General features: G+C 36.8%; 1 non-coding gene across 1 annotated transcript; it reads right to left on the reverse strand.

The window, feature by feature from the left end:
* Positions 1–478: 478 nt before the first annotated feature.
* Positions 479–585, reverse strand: LOC140859541 (small nucleolar RNA R71). The gene has a single exon (XR_012143078.1). It is a non-coding gene; the product is annotated as a small nucleolar RNA R71 (small nucleolar RNA).
* Positions 586–16,608: the final 16,023 nt, after the last annotated feature.

The raw sequence follows: 16,608 nt of genomic DNA on the forward strand, positions 1-16,608 counted from the left end.
AAAATTTTATTAAAAAAAAAAAATTATAAACATCGAGAACCGTACACCTCGTGTGTAGAGAAGAGTGTCGGGTCATCTAGTTAGAATTGAGTCAATTCCTGTAGTTCCAATGGCTGAACCAATCCAACCCATGACCCTTAAGGATTTGTGTTATCCAGTTGGCTCCATCCAACCATCTTGTATCAGGTTGCCACAACCCACAGCTAACAATTTTGAAATCAAACCTCAAATCATAAATATGCTTCCAAAATTCACAGGATTAGAGGATGCTTATATATTTATTAGAGAATTTGAGGAGGTATGTACAACCATGAAACTGCAATTAACAGAGGATGAGGTCAAACTTAGATTAATCAACTTTGCCCTTAAGGACAATGCTAAGAAGTGGCTTTATAGTCTGCCAAACTATTCTGTCACTACCTGGGAGGGCTTTGTGAGAATATTTTTAAAAAAGTATTTTCCCCATCATAAAACAGCTAGGATTAGGAATGAAATAAATCAATTTTACCAACTAGCTGGTGAATCATTTTGGAAGTACTTTGATCGTTTCAAGAATCTTTTAACCCAATGCCCACACCATGGAATAGAAACTTGAAGACTATGCCAGATCATCTATGAGGGGTTAGATTCAAACTCAAGAACCATGCTAGAGTCCATGTGCCAAGGCCAATTTATGGATAAAGAAACTACTGAAGCTTGGCAATTCTTAGAAGACCTAGCCGAGAAAAATTTACAGTGGGAAACAACTAGGGAACCTGATAAAGCTACACCTTCAAGAGGAGGAATGCATCAAATTCAACCAACCCTAGCATCAGAGGCCAAGATTGCAACCTTAACACGTAGATTGGAAGCCTTAGAATTACAGAGACCAGCCAATGTAAATCAAATATCTGCACCCATGTGTAAAGGGTGCAATGCACCAGACCATGTCTTAGAAGAATGTTCCTACTCGAATGAGTGTGCACAGGTGAATGCCACCTATCAAGGACCATTGAACAATCCTTATGCACCCACATATAACCCAGGTTGGAGGAATCACCCGAATTTCTCATGGTCCCAGAATCCTAATGTAGGTAATCCAAATTTCAATCAGCAAAATCTAAGGCCCAACCCAGTAATGAACAACCCGCTAGGCTTCCATGATAATGACAAGAAAATTACCTCTTTAGAGAAAAGCCTAGAAGCCATGATGAAAACACATATTAGCTTTATGCAAACTACGGGTCAACTCATAAATAATAACACCCAAGCTATAGCCCGTCTGGAAATGCAAGTAAGTCAGCTGGCTTCGACCATTAGTGAACGAGAACATGGTAGGTTACCTAGCCAACATGAGCCAAATCCTAGGAACCAAAATGGTCCACGACCCCAACAAGGAAACCAAGTTAATGGTGTAAATGCCATTCATACCTTAAGATCAGGAAAACAAATAGACAATAAGGTAGTTGCACTTGATGATATAGATGACTCATCTGCCGAGTCACCTTCTAAAACTACTACCTTTCAACCTCAAGCACCAGAAACTGAAAATTTACCTAGTCCAGTACTTAAAAGTCCTAGAGTTCCTTTTCCAAACAGACTGAAATCCAATAAATCTGAACATTTAGACAAAATTTTAGAGGTATTTAAACAAGTCCAAGTTAATATTCCTCTTTTAGATATAATCCATCAGGTTCCAACTTATGCCAAATTTTTAAAAGATCTTTGCACTAGGAAAAGGACCACTAATGTACCAAAGAAAGCATTTTTGACTGCAAGTGTCAGTTCATACCTATCTAGCCATGTGCCAATTAAATATAAGGACCCTGGAGCTCCAACAATTTCTTGTGTTATTGGAGAAACCAATATAAAAAAGGTCTTGCTAGATCTAGGAGCTAGTGTGAATATCCTTCCATATTCGGTGTATGAACAACTAGGATTAGAAAAACTTTAACCTACTGGGATCACATTACAGTTAGCCGATAGATCTCTCAGGATCCCTAAGGGAATGGTCGAGGATGTTCTGATAAAGGTTGAAAATTTTATTTTCCCTGTAGATTTTATTGTTTTAGAGACTGAGCCAGTTGCGAATCCTAAAGGACATATACCTGTCATTTTAGGAAGACCATTCTTAGCTACGGCCAATGCTGAAATTAATTGTCGAAATGGTCTAATGAAGTTATCCTTTGGGAATATGACCATTGAGCTGAATGTTTTTAACTTAGAACAGGAATCCTCTTCTCATGCTGATGTCAATGTAGTCCAAGATGGTATTTATGAATCCATTGACATTAGTGATGATGAAGTCGACCTAGAGTCTAACCCCTGGTTAATCCATGAGTCTGAGGATGTCAATGAAATACTTAAAGAAAATCAGATTAATCAGGAATCGACACTTCCTACTGAACCAATCATTGAGATGGTGAAACCATCACCTAAACCATCGATAGAGGAAGCACCCATTTTAGAACTGAAACCCCTCCCAGAACATCTCAAGTATGCATATCTAGGACCCAAAGAAACTTTGCCTGTAATTATTGCATCAGACCTAGATCCCAAGCAAGAGGAGGAGTTAGTGTCAGTTCTAAAAGCAAATCAGGAAGCAATAGGTTGGACCATAGCAGATATCAAAGGAATAAGCCCTTCTATAGTTCAACATAGAATATACTTAGAGGAAGAGGCTAAACCAACAAGAGAAGCCCAAAGAAGGCTTAATCCAGTTATGAAGGATGTAGTTAAAAAGGAGATTCTGAAACTCCTAGATAGTGGAATAATTTATCCTATTTCTGATAGCTCTTGGGTAAGCCCAGTTCAAGTAGTACCCAAGAAATCTGGGGTAACAGTGGTCCAAAATGATGCAAACGAACTTATCCCAACTAGGATCCAAACGGGATGGAGGGTCCGTATAGACTATAGAAAGTTGAATGCTGCGACAAGGAAAGATCACTTTCCTTTGCCATTTATTGATCAAATGTTGGAAAGACTAACCGGACAAGAGTTTTACTGTTTTCTTGATGGATACTCCGGTTACAACCAGATCCCCATAGCCGCTGAAGATCAAGAAAAGACTATATTCATCTGTCCATTTGGTACTTTTGCCTATAGACGAATGCCCTTTGGACTATGTAATGCACCGGCAACCTTTCAGAGATGCATGATCAGCATGTTTTCAGATATGATAGAACGATTTCTAGAAATTTTTATGGATGACTTTTCTGTTTTTGGTCTAACCTTCTCCGAGTGTCTGAATCACCTGCAATTAGTTCTAGAACGATGTAAGGAGAAGCACCTAGTTCTCAACTGGGAAAAATATCAGTTTATGGTCAAACAGGGAATAGTTCTTGGCCATGTCATTTCTAAAAAGGGGATTGAAGTTGACAAGGCCAAAATAGATCTAATTGCAAGTCTTCCACCACCTAAATCTGTGAAAGAAATACGTTCATTTTTAGGTCATGCTGGATTCTATAGAAGGTTTATTGCCAACTTTAGCAAAATAGCACGTCCACTGACTAATCTTTTGGCAAAGGATACCAAATTTGAATTTACTCATGAGTGCTTGGAATCCTTTGAATTTCTAAAAAATGCACTTGTATCAGCTCCAATCATTCATCCTCCTGTCTGGTCTGAACTATTTGAATTAATGTGTGATGCGTCCGATCATGTTGTGGGCGCAATCTTAGGTCAACGAATAAATAAGCTACCTAGAGTGATATATTATGCAAGTAAAACCTTAAATGATGCGCAGCTTAACTACACCACAACTGAGAAGGAGTTCCTTGCCGTTGTCTTTGCTTTAGAAAAATTTAGATCTTATTTGATTGGGACCCACACCATTGTTTACACCGATCACTCAGCCATTAGACATCTCCTAGCAAAGAAGGATGCCAAGGCACGTTTAATCAGATGGATTTTGCTCCTTCAAGAATTTGACCTAGAAATTAGGGACAAGAAAGGCACTGAGAACGTTGTAGCAGATCATTTGTCCCGAATTTCAGTCGCACCATCTAGTGAACCACCCATCAATGAATCTTTCCCAGATGAGCAACTCATGTCTGTGTCTACTGAACCTTGGTTTGCTGATATTGTAAATTATTTAGCCATAGGTAAGATACCTTCTCATTGGACTAAGCAGGATAAATATAAATTCTTTGCCCAAGTGAAGTATTTTATTTGGGATGATCCTTATCTTTTTAAACAATGTCCTGATCAAATTATTAGAAGGTGTATCCCAGATAACGAAGTCATGAATATTTTATCTTTTTATCATGATCAAGCATGTGGGGGTCACTTCGCGTCTAAGAAAACTGCTGCTAAGGTTCTCCAATGTGGTTTTTATTGGCCCAATTTGTTTAAGGATGCTCATGAATATTGTAAAAGTTGTGCTCAATGTCAGAAAATGGGTCGAATCACCAAGCGACACATGATGCCACTCAACCCAATCTTGGTAGTTGAAGTTTTTGATGTTTGGGGAATCGATTTCATGGGACCATTTCCAAATTCCTTTGGAAATAAATATATTCTAGTAGCAGTTGATTATGTTTCAAAGTGGGTAGAAGCAATTGCATGTAGAACACCCGATAGCAAAATGGTCATTAAGTTTCTTAAAGAAAATATTCTCTCCCGTTTCGATATTCCTAGGACAATCATTAGTGATCGGGGAACCCATTTTTGTAACCAACCTTTTGCAATATTGATGAAAAAGTATAATGTCACCCACAAATTGACCACACCATATCATCCTCAAACTAGTGGACAAGTTGAAGTGTCAAACCGACAAATCAAACAAATTCTGAAAAAAACTGTTAGTGCCAATAGAAAAGATTGGTCTTTGAAATTAATTGATGCACTTTGGGCATACCGAACCGCTTTCAAGACCAATCTAGGAATGTCTCCTTATAGGATTGTGTTTGGTAAATCATGTCACTTGCCTATTGAGATAGAACACAAAGCCATGTGGGCCATCAAACAACTAAATACAAATTTGAACGACGCTGGAAACCATAGAAAGCTTCAGTTGAATGAATTAGAAGAACTTAGAAATGAAGCCTATGAAAATGCAAAGATATACAAGGAACGAACCAAAGCATTTCATGATCAATCAATTATGAGAAAAACTTTCAATATCGGACAAAAGGTACTCTTATATAACTCTAGATTACATCTGTTTCCAGGAAAGCTTAGGTCTAGATGGACAGGACCATTTTTAGTAAAGGAAGTCTTTTCACACGGAGCTGTTGAGATTGAAAACCCAAGTAATGGTGTTATCTTTAAAGTTAATGGTCAACGATTAAAACCATTCTTAGAATTATCTGTCAAGACTATTGAAGATGCCATGGTTCTTTATGAACCAACTTATTCTGATTAAGTTGCTTCGAGGTTTGGTCTGGCTGAAGACATAAAACTTAGCGCTTCTGGAGGCAACCCAGCTTATTTAATTTCTAATGCTTTCTTTGTTTTCAGTTTGCTTAGGACAATTAAATTAGATAAACTCCATTGGGGACAATGTCGGTCAAGTTGGGGGGAGAGCTTGAACAAAATCAGGTGTTATCATTTCCTTTTCCTTCCACTATGAGTTATTTCTTGCATTTAATATATTATGTAAAAAAATAAATAAATAAATAAATATATATATATATATATATGAAATAAATTAATCTATAAAAGAAATAAGAGTAAGTTAGAAAGTATTTGCTAATGTAGTGAGTCACGGAGAAGATTAGCTGGTTAGACTCTTGGTGGCTTAGGTCATTTAAAGACTATTAGCACTTCCAATTGCACATGCACACTAACAAGGTAAAGTAGGTGTTAATTGTAAGGTCAATTAAGGATTTGAGTATTATTTAAATTAGATAATTTTCTCTACACCCCAATTGAAGAAATTTGAATTTAAGGAAAGAGCTACCTGCCTGAAATAAAATACAAAACACAGAGTAAATGTGGATTGCCCTAAGCCTAGTAACCGGGTCTCTTCACCTAAGTCAAGTGTTGAGATTCGCGTCAAACGGTGGTGGGAAGGCCAGGATGCTCAGCAAAAAAAAAAAAAAAAAAAAAAAAAAAAAAACGTGTGAAAGCTACCTTAGTTCTTTGTTTAATCTGGGGTGTATAGAAAATTAATCGAACTAAGTTATGAAAAATGATACAATTGGCCTGTACAAGTTAATACTGAAATACTAAGTTAGTTATCACTCACACAAGTGCTATAAAACTTTAAGTGTACTCTAAGAAAGCTTCTAAGTAGACCGACTACCGATTCTAATTCGAAGCTCATTACTTAGTAATACTAGAAAACTTCTTGAATTTCGATCTTAAATTAATTTGCAAAAGAAGGATCTTTTTGAATTATGATCTTATTTTGGTACATTGCTAAGGGACTAGCAATGATTAAGTTGAGGGGTGTGATTTATGTCACAAATTGACATAAAAAGTATCAATTAATATCTAAATTATCTAACTTTATTAAGAAATTGATACTTGTTATTATATTTTGAGAAGAAGAGATCATCAATAGAAAGAACAAGGAAAGAAGATTCCAACGGCAAAATTTTATGCAAAACGGAGTTAAATTGACCCAGGAATTGAAGAATGAAGAAAGAAGACTCAATTGGGTCAAACCCGAGTCAAATCAGATCAAAATTGATCAAAAATCAACTGATTTGGTGATCTGATTAGCCGCTTGGTCCACAGCAACAGGCGCGTGGACCATGGACCCATCGACGCACCATAAACCCCCCTAACAACTCTCTAAAACCTCTTAGTCCCACATTGAAAGTTTTGAAAACCTTATAACCCCCAAATGCCTATAAAAAGCCCCCAAAGGCCCTTGTTTTATGTATTCTTCCTTCCGATCAAGCTTGTAACCCTAGATAGTGGGGTTTTTAGCTCTCTTTTCAAGCCTCGAGCTTTGAGGTTTTTGTAATAAATTTTTTTTATATATAAAATCTTATTTTTATGCAATTTCATCTCTTTACATTATGCAATTTATTTTTCTTGCAATTAGGATAGTTTAATTTATGCAATTTAATTTTATGCAATTAGGTTAGTTTAAATTATGCAGTTTAAATTTATGCAATTAGGATAGTTTAATTTATGAAATTAGGATAGTTTATTTTTTGTATTTAAATTTTGCAAGAAGATTTAGATCATGTCTAGCTAAGCATCCCTTCTAGGGTTTGCGATGAAGCTAGATCATGAGTAGGGATTTTACATAGGGTTCTTTCTTTTTCTTAGGGTTTCTTTTTCTTCCTCTTTTGCCAAGAATTTTTGATGAACTACAGTTGGGTCAGAGTCCCTTCATAGTTCATGCTTGATTCAGTGCATAGGAGGAGAAAACCCTAAGGGATCCTAGTTACTACTCCCCTGTAAAGAATCTTGATGGGTTATCGTTGGGCCTTAGTCCCTTCATAATCTATGCTTGGGAAAGACAAGAGGAGTAGTCGTTAGGATCAATAAGAAAAATTCTAGGTAGAATTCCCTAATCTAGATCTAGTGGATTCAAAAACCCTAGATCCTTAGTCTTATTGTCTTTAGCAAACAACTTTCGACTTTCGATTTTTGTTAAAGCTCGCTTGAGCATAGATTTGAAAATCATTTTTAAAACCAAGTCTCTGTGGGATCGACCCGTACTCGCTGGTCGTGCTACTCTGCACACCGTGCGCTTGCAGTTTTATTTACAAATTTTAAGATTTGAACATCAGTTTCTAATCATGTTCATATGTAGATGCATACATAAATCTGAAATTTTATATAATCTGATTCATAATTTATATATGAGATTTATGATTGTATATTTAGATCATAAATTATTTTCAATACGATTCATGATTAGTCTATCAGATATATGATATTATGTATTGATCTGAATTTTATATGCATATATGAGATATATGTTTGTATGTTAAATCTGAATATTATTTTCATGATTTAAAACTTATCTTACATGCAAAGAATTTAAATCTGAAATTTGATTTTAAAATCTAAAATTTGTATTTATGCATAAGGATTTTGGTTATGAAAAAATCAAAAGTTAGGTCATGTAATAGGATTACATCTAAGGTTTATGATTTGAACTATATGGATCTAATTCGATTAAGTAATTAATCAAACTGAATCAAGTGTTGATTAGGATTAGATCAATTAAGTTATATGGTCATGTAATTGATGTTGATCAAATCGATTGAATCCCATATGTAGAATCGATTAACCTAAAAACCTAATTTGGCTCATTGGTTTGAGCCCGATTCGCTAATCTATTGGTGTTTAAGGTAAGTAATTAAGACGTAGTTATTTAATTGATTCTGTTAGTTTATCTAGCCAATTTATTGGTGACTAAGGAAAGTAATAGGGGGACCCCCATCGATCTCTACTTACCTAGCTAATTTGGAAGATTGAGTCTTCAATAAGGTTGCTTAGCAGTTTGGTTTAGCCTATGTCAATTAGATCGGTCATATGATGACTGATTAGATGAGACCTAAACCTAAACTTCTCCATAAATATTAAGTCCATAGGTCTTCCACCGTTGTAGATGTGTAGGCATGCTATTGATGTTGATTGTTCTCGACTGGTTATAGTGGTTCAGTTGCATCGAAAATACGTAACCACTCAATTAGCAAAGAGTTGCTTTAGGATAAGGATGGGATGGGGCCCAATAACTATTAGGTGAGAGACCCAATGATGGCCTTACACCTGCTTGTGAATGGTGGATCGGGCTTAACTAAGGAGTGTGGTCAATAACTGTTAGGTGAGCCCACATGACTTAGAGATCAAATCGCTGCAACATGCTTAGAGAAGTATCTGGACAAAGAGTTGCCTACGTATCAATATACGTATTATCAATAACTGTTAGGTGAGGTGCATGGCATCGATGAGACCGCAGCACCCATAGGAATCTTTTTTTGCATTAGAATTTTCGTTTTTCATCCGGAGAGTGGAGGGATCCAAAAAATTAGTAGGAGTCATTGAATTTTTACTCTCGTAGTTAAACAATGTCAGTCTCAAACCCTTTAGCTCGCATCCTTGAAACCAATCGTTTGACCGAAACTAATTATAAAGACTGACTCAGAAACCTCAGGATTGTCCTGACCTCAAAAAAATTAAGTCATGTACTCGATCAAAAATCCATAGTGTTACCAAACCATCCTATTGTCGAGCAAAGAGCTGCGTTTGAAAAGTGAACGAATGAAGACAGTCGGGTCAAGTGCTATGTGCTAGCATCTATGTCAAACGAGTTGTAAAGCCAGCATGAGCATATGCCCACTGTCAGAGTTATGATCACTCACCTATAAGAGTTGTATGGTGATCAAAGCTATACTGTGCGCTTCGAAATGTCCAAAAGACTCTTCAACTTGAAGATGCGTGAAAGATAATCGGTCCATGAGTACTGGATGACAATGATTAAGGACATTAAGGAGCTTGGAAAGCTCGGGCTTGAAATGCAAAAGAAATTGTAGATAGATTTGATCCTTCATTCCCTTATGAGTTCATATAGTCAATTTATTATAAATTTTCATATGAACAAGTTCGATTGCACTATATCCAAACTGATCAACATATTGGTCACTACGGAAGAAATCTTGAAGAGTTCAAAGGGTACTGTTCTCACTGCAGAGTGGACTTCTTCCAAAAAAAAGTCTACTGGAAAGAAGAAGACTAAATCCGCTAAGAAGCAGAAGAAAGAGAGCAAGCCAAAAAAGAAAGTTTCTAAGAAAGCCGAAGCAATGGGAAAGTGTTTCCACTGTGATGCTGAAGGCCATTGGAGGAGGAACTGTCCACTTTATCTGGAGAGTCTAAAGATAAAAAAGGATGATAAACCTTCAAAAAGTATGCTCGTAATTGAATCTAACCTCACGATTTCTTTTACTTTTAGTTGGGTATTAGACTCTGGTTTGAGTGCTCATATATGTACTTCAATGCAGGGTCTAATAGAAAGTAGGAGGTTGAAAGAAGGTGATATGATTTTTTGAATCGACAATGGAGCAAAAGTTACTGTAGAGGCCATTGGTACTTATCCTCTTTGATTACTATCTGGTTTTAGATTAGATTTAAAGGACTGTTATTTTGTTCCTATAGCTAGTCGAAATTTGATTTTCATATCTGTGCTAGCACAGAAAGGTTTTGAAATTAGTTTCAATAAAGATTTTTATTCTATTTATTTATGAAATAAATTTGTTACATAAGATTTTTTAATTGACAGTCTATATCACTTGCATGTTGATGCGAATGTGAATTTAAACGAGTAAATAGTAAGTATCGTAGGTCAAAAGAGACTCAGAGATGAAATTAACCAGAAGTACTTGTGGCATCATAGACTTGAACATATTAGAAAGGATAGGATAAACAAACTGAAAAGGGATGGGATCCTTGGCTCTCTTAATCCAGAGTCATATCCAGCTTACAAATCTTGCCTTCGAAGAAAGATGGCCAAGTTACCCTTTGTAAGACATGGGGAAAAAACCACTGAGTTACTTGTTCTGCTACACACTGACATGTGTGGACTATTTGATGTGTAGATCAGGGGTGGTTATAGCTACTTTATAATTTTTATCGATGATTTGTCTAGATACAGATATGTGTATCTGATGAAATACAAGTCTGAAGCCTTTGAAAAATTCAAAAAATTCATAAATAAAGTAGAAAAGCAAATAGGCAAGTCCATTAAGGTTCTTCGATCTGATCGAGGAAGTGAATACTTTAGTCAAAAAATTTTAAAAAATCTTAAGGACAACAGCATAGTCTCTCAATGGACTCCTCTCGAAATACCTCAGCTCAACGAGATATCCAAAAGGAGGAATAGGACCCTATTGGATATGATCAGGTCCATGACGAGCTTCACTGATCTACCCTTATATCTTTGAGGACATACCTTATTAACCACCATTCACCTATTGAATAGGATTCTATCAAAGTCTATTTCTACCATACCGTATGAGATATGATACGGTAAGAAGTCGAATCTAGATTATCTTAAGACTTGAGGATGTCCGATCTATGTCCAAAGACAGATGACTGATAAACTAGAAGATAGATCTGTAATAGCTTATTTTATAGGGTATCCAAAAGATTCCATCGGATACTACTTCTACATTCCACAAGATCATAATATGATTGTGAGTCGAAATACCATATTTCTAGAAAAATAGTTTATCCAAGATGGTGGCAGTGGGAGGTTAGTTGAGCTTGAAGAGAAGGTCTCTGAAGAGCAAAGAGCTATAGATTCTCAGGAACCCATTATTCATGAGCCAGTAGTTGACGTTTTTCTACAACCTCGTAAATCTAGTAGGATCTCCCGACCTTCTGAAAGGTACATGGGTATGCTTACGGAGGAAGTAAAGAAAATATTTCTTATAGGAGATAGGGGTCATGGTAATGATCTTAATATCCTTAATGAGGTGATGTCTGACATCAATTTCAAAAAATGATTAGATACGATGAAATCAAAAATTGACTCGATATACTCCAATCAAGTATGGACCTTAGTGGATCCACCTGAGGCCATTGGGTATACATAGATCCACAAAAAAAAAAGATGTCGATGGTAAGGTAGAAACCTATAAAGCTAGGTTTGTAGTAAAAAGTTATAGTCAGCATGAGTGCATTGACTATCATGAAACCTTCTTGTTCGTAGCCATGCTGAAATCCATCTATACTTTGCTTGCTGTTGTAGCTTATTATGATTATGAAATCTGACAGATGGATGTGAAAACTATTTTTTTGAATGGATATCTTAAGAAAAATATTTATATGGAGCAGCTTTTGAATTTCACATCTAACGATGATGATTACAAAGTCTGTAAGCTGCAAAGATCCATATACGGATTAAAGCAAATTTCTCAGAGTTGGAACCATTGTTTTGATGAAGCGATCAAATCGTTTGATTCATCAAAAATGAAGAGGAACATATGTATACAAAAGGGTCAGTTGGAGCGCAATAACATTCCTCATATTGTACGTAGATGATATTCTCCTCATTGAAAATGATATTTTTATACTGAGCATGGTCTAAAGATAGTTGTCCAAGAAATTTTTCATGAAAGACCTAGGGAAAGCATCCTATATTCTCAGAATAAAGGTCTATAGGGATAGATCTAAACAGATACTGGGCCTGTCACAAAAACTGTACATAAAGAAGGTGCTAAAGAGGTTCAGCATGAAAAACTCTAAAAGAAGATTTTTGCCTCTTAGGCATAGTATTAATCTTTCCAAGACGATGTGTCCGACCATATCTGAGAAAGTTCAGTGCATAAGTAGGATTCCTTATGCCTCAGCTATAGGGAGCCTCATGTATATCATACTGTATACTCAACCTGATATAGCCCTTGCTGTCAGTATCACGAGCAGATATCAGTCGAATCCAGATGAGGAGTACTAGATAGCTGTGAAGAATATCTTTAAGTAGTTAAGAAGGACAAAGATTTGTTCTTGATCTTTGAAGGAGATTTTGAGTTACGAGTCGAGGGGTATACTGACTCAGACTTTATGTCTGATCTTGATGATAGAAAGTCTACGTCAGGATATGTGTTCATTTGCAATAGTGAAGCAGTCAGCTGAAAAAGTTTCAAGCAACCCATCATAGCAGATTCAACCACAGAGACTGAGTATGTTGCTACTTAAGATGCTACAAATGAAGATTTTTGGTTCAAGAAGTTCGTCGCGGAACTTGGGGTTATAACATTGGATGCCATACCACTTTACTGTGACAATAATGGAGCCATTGCACTTACTAAGGAGCTGAGGTCTAATCAAAAATTAAAGCACATGAAGCGGTGGTATCATATCATATACGACTACCTTGAAAAAAAAATATGTCGAGGTGCAAAGAGTAGACTTCATGGATAATGTGGCAGACTTGCTGACAAAGTAATTGAGCCAATCAAAAATAGAAGTCCATCTTGAGAAGATGGGACTTAGATTAGTGGCCAATTAATTTTAGTCTAAGTGAAAGATTGTTAGATGTATGTCATAGAAGTCAATAATAATTGACATATTGTAATAAATCTAGGACACAATTTTATACTTAATATATTAATTTGATCAATAAAAAGATAAACTTTTTTTCATTCAAGTGTGATGTGTCTTTGAATTGTCCATGAAATTAACTTTCGATATATATTCTCAAAGTGTTGAGAATTAGAGACATGTATTTAATTTCTAAATACTCCCGATCATAGGATCATCATCAGGATGATGATTGATCCAGATAGACCGATGCACAAATCACTTCCTTCGGGATAGATGAGTCTCTGATCTATAGTGCAGAGACACTGGATGATGAATGTTAGTAGTTGTTAGAGAACAACTAGTACTGAGCGTGACCATATGAGAGATCACTTGGATTTCTATTCAATCATCAGTGATTGTCTCGATGTTGTAGTTATATAAATGATCATCTGATCTGAGATTGTACTATTGCTCGCAGTGAGGCTATTGGAGTTTAATTGATACATAAACATAGATCTCAATGAGCCCTTATAGTGGATGTTGGCGATAGTTGGTCTACTGTAGGAGTAGGGTGCGTATCAAGATAGAATCTATTGACCTTGATAGAGAGGAGTAGACCTATGAGATTTGAGAAGCTAAGTTTGAGAATCTATGGTCACAGTAGTGTGATTGATGGAAAGGAATTTTTATAGAAATCACAATTGGACTTGAGCTGATCGAATCTATCATATGACTGATGTTGAGGTTTGATGATTTATCCATGATCTGCCATCTAGTCGGGACTCATGATAAAGGAACTAAATCACATGCTAACTATACCTTGAGGTTTATTTTCGATTCTACTGGATTATCACTACATACTGCTAGGTGTCATGATGGATTGTGAGAGCTCACTAGGACTATTCTGGATCGACAATCTTTGATGAGTTAGAGTAAAATTATTTCGATCCATTGAAAAGAGTTTCAATGATATTTTGATAGAGATCATTGTATATCTCACTACCAGATAGAATTGAACCTATGGGGTCACACAACAAAGGGATTAGGTCTGGAATTAGCAATTGAATTTATGAAGTATCAATTGAGTTTAGAAAAATCCGATTGGGTTCAAGGTAACCTTACTAGTACATAGTTGGATATAATTTTTTTTTTTACGTTTGGATTTCTTATTTGATAAGATAATTTAAACTTAATTATCTGCTAATAATTTAAATGAATTAGATTCATTGGACTCCAATTGTTGAGTGTCTAAAATTTTGGATCAATTGAATTAAGGGTGCAAGTCCTTAATTCAATTCTTTGATAGTTTAGTTGGGGTGTCACCTTGATTTGATCAAGTTGGGCGTGTCACACCTTTAGAGGGCATGTAGATTCCAATTAGGGTGTCGCATGGGTGGACTTTGAGGTGTGTTTATGTGGGTGCAAGGGCTCCAAGAGTTGGTGCCTAAAAGGATTCCTAAAAGAAGTTGAATAACTTAAGTTATTAAAAAAATTATTGCAAGTAGGACTTATATTATGAGATTAAATAAGATTTAATCTTTATGTCTATTTAAAGGGACATCTCCTAAGGTCTCTAGGCATCCAAACCAGCAAGCTCCACACCCCTTTAGAAGCTCCCATGCCCTCTCTTCCTCTCTCCCTCTCTTCTCCTTTGGGCATCCCACACGCCCCACCTTTGGGCATCCCAAATCCATACACCCATAAGGGCTTTGGTGTCTCCCTTTGAGTGTCAATTCCTAGTGTTTGGTAGCAGCATATACAAGGGAAGAAAAGCAAGAGAAGAAGAGAAGAAGAAGATCAAAAAAAGAGATCAAAGAGTTGATCGCGATCCAAACTTTGTTCAGATTCGTAGGCTGAATTTTTTTAATAAAAAAATTTAATCTTAAGATGGCTGTCTCAGGTTGATCTCGAGTGGATATTTATAGAGACCGGATACCTGTGCGGCTAAGAGAGAGCATCTTCTCTTCCAGATCCAGATTTAAAGAAAAAAATTATGAAACAGGTATGTGATTCGATCACATGTTAAATTTCAGTATATGTATAATTTCAGCAAATGAAGTAAATCTTTGTGGTTTATATTTTTATTCATGCATGATATAGATTAAAAATATTTTAATCTACTTTTTCACTGTGGTGTTTAGAAAATAAAATTTTGAAACACACATCATGCCCTACATACGAATTCCAACAAATAGATGGTTCCTTCTTCTCCTATAGTTTTCTCCTTCTGCAGTTGCATTTGTCCCTGCCCTATGCTGCAATCGAGAGAAAGGGCTCCTTTGTTGCTATTGCTTCCATCACCATTCTTCATCCTTGCCGTCACAGTCATTTTCTAGGTTGAGATTTCTATTCTTTATTTTCTCATCTTTTCAATCTGATTCATAGATTTCTCCGGTGGTTCTCAAGTTCTTGATTAGAATGTCTGCATCTAGGGGAGAATTTGGAGCTGAGAACATTGTAGGAGATCAAGGTTCTCGGGCTTCAAGTCCTCAAGAAAGACCCGAGGAAGTTCCTCAGGTTGATCCTAAGGATGTTGCTTCTTCTCAATTGGACTACCTTGGTTTTGAGGGGTCGGATGATCAACCGACCGCTAAGAATCTCTCAGATCCTCTTCATAAGAGATCCAAAAATCATCAGACCCTGATGTTCAGCATCTGAGGGATTAATATCAGAACCCAAGTAGATACAGGCTATCAACTCCAGGTCGAGTTGGTAGATTGACTCGTTCTCTCGACGATTACATCATCATTTATGAAGAATTTCTTCAATCTTGCCTTCATTTTCCCATCCATCCAGTTGTTGCCAATATCTTTGACTTGTATGATTTAGTTCTGGCTCAGTTAGCTCCGAGTTCTATTAGGATTTTATGCTCATTTGTCATTCTCTGTCATCTTGTCAGTCGCAAGTCGAGAATTTTGCTTTTTCGAGCCTTATACATGTTGAAGAAACATCCTCGAGAGAGAGGATTGTGGTTCTCCAGCTCCCAGTATCGTCATCAGTTCATTATCAAGCTTTCATCTTCTGTCCATGGGTGGAAGAATAAATTTTTCTATATCGCTACCAACTACCCCTGGGGTTTCAATTGGATTTGGACCACCCCAGATCTTTCTCTAAATAAGAATGAAGTAGTACTCTGGGAGGACAAGGAGTGCTACCATCTTCTATTCGATGTTAAGGTTCCACCACAATGGGAACTACTGGCGGAGCAAATGTTATATGATGCTAGATTGAGTTCGGTTAATTCTTTAGATAAAGCTTCATTTCTTCTTTCAATTTTTGAATTACTTTGGTCGCCTTCATTCATTTTTGAAATGAACATTTTTTGTTGGTATTGCAGCCATGAGGGTGACGTGGAGTCCATCCGATGAGCAGTTAGGAAGAAACCAGCCTCCAATTGAGGAGAACCTTCTCGGGAGCTGACAAAGAGGCCCCGAGTAGAGTCTTCCTCGAGGGTATCCCGAAGCACCCAGCTGCCATCGTCACCTAGGATGTCGTCGCCACCAAGGGCATCAGCGCCCCCCCTCCCTTGATAGTGTGAATCGAGCAGGATAATGATGTAGTCATCATCGGTGTGATGCAAATAGGACCTACCATCGCTGTGCAGGCCTTGCCGGTGCAACATAGATCGAATGCCATCCAAGTTGCGCCGCACTGACCTTCTTCAGCTACCACTGGACCAAGCACCAATCAGAGAAA

Source organism: Elaeis guineensis, chromosome 7 (genome assembly GCF_000442705.2).
Source record: "Elaeis guineensis isolate ETL-2024a chromosome 7, EG11, whole genome shotgun sequence".
NCBI lineage: Eukaryota > Viridiplantae > Streptophyta > Magnoliopsida > Arecales > Arecaceae > Elaeis > Elaeis guineensis.